At 41.0% G+C, this 1260-nt stretch overlaps 1 non-coding gene across 1 annotated transcript; it reads right to left on the bottom strand.

Annotated features, from left to right (window-relative positions):
• Window positions 1-855: 855 nt before the first annotated feature.
• Window positions 856-962, bottom strand: LOC132600925 (small nucleolar RNA R71). The gene has a single exon (XR_009567382.1). It is a non-coding gene; the product is annotated as a small nucleolar RNA R71 (small nucleolar RNA).
• Window positions 963-1260: the final 298 nt, after the last annotated feature.

Below are 1260 nucleotides of genomic sequence, written 5' to 3'. Positions count from 1 at the left end.
ATTAGAAATATATCATATTGACACCCATAGAAAAATGTCTAATCATTGCGGGGACACAACTTTGGTTCTCAAAATCCAAACAAATTCCAAACAGTTCAAAATAGCAAATACAAACCAAATCTCCTTTTTAAAATACTCGGAATAGGATTAAAGCCTTTAAAGACTAGTATCGCATACAATTAGTACCCTTTTCTCTTCATATTCCCTGTGGGATTCGACCCCAACCTTGTTTGGGTTACTATATTTGACAACGTCCGCTTTACGCCATTAATAGGTGTAATTTGAGCGTATCAAATTTTGGCGCCGTTGCCGAGGAATACGGTTTAGAAATTACTGATTGTTGTGTACTCTTCCTTAAAACTTTTTCTATTCCATCACACCTCGTTTGCTATTGTGGTGAACCAAGTGAACATGGCAGGATGACCGAATCGGAATCAAGGAAACCAAGGTGGGCTCCAAGTGAACCCACCTGCACCAGAAGAGTATGAGGATGAAAATATATTTGCGGAATTCATCAATGAAGCTGATTATGCTTCTGTTGTGGTTCCTCCTAGAACTTGAAATGCTACCTTCAAAATTGATAGTTCTATCTATCAGCTGCTGAAACTTGAAGGTTATTTCCGAAATTCTTCGGAGGATTGTCCACTTCGACATTTGAAGAACTTCTTGCATGTATCTGCTCAACAATCCCAAGGTGTTGTTTCTGCCGATGCACTTCGGTTACGGGTCTTTAAATATTCCTTGGCTGGCCAAGCCAGGGAATGGTATGAAAAGCTCCCCAGCAATTCTATACATACCTGGAATGAGTTAGCTAATACATTTTTGAAGAAATGGTTCCCTCCAAGCAAAAAAGCTAAGCTTCGAGATAAGATCTTTGAGTTCAAACAACTTCCAGGGGAACAATTATATTCAGCATGGGAGCGTTTCAAGTATTATCTAGCTCAATCTCCAACTCACGGATTTCCGGATGCTATTCTCACGGAGAAATTCTACAAGGGCTTAGATACAATGAATCAGATCGCTGGCAATACTGCCGCAGGAGGATGCTTCATGGACAAGTCATTTATCGTTATCACCCGTTTGCTTGATAAGCTCACCACCCACAATCAAGTTTGGCACTCGAGTGATAGTGAAGTCCTGTCATATGGTAGTCCCTCTGCTACCGCGGTGGCCAAAGAAAATCATGAGCGAGATCATGCTTTTGCTCAATTGCAAACCACCGTGGATTTGTTGTCAAAGAGGCTTATGGAGAAAGAAGCT

The sequence above is a fragment of the Lycium barbarum genome, chromosome 6, assembly GCF_019175385.1.
Source record: "Lycium barbarum isolate Lr01 chromosome 6, ASM1917538v2, whole genome shotgun sequence".
Taxonomy (NCBI): domain Eukaryota; kingdom Viridiplantae; phylum Streptophyta; class Magnoliopsida; order Solanales; family Solanaceae; genus Lycium; species Lycium barbarum.
Note: the sequence above shows the minus strand (reverse complement) of the source record. Positions and strands in the feature narration are given on the sequence as shown.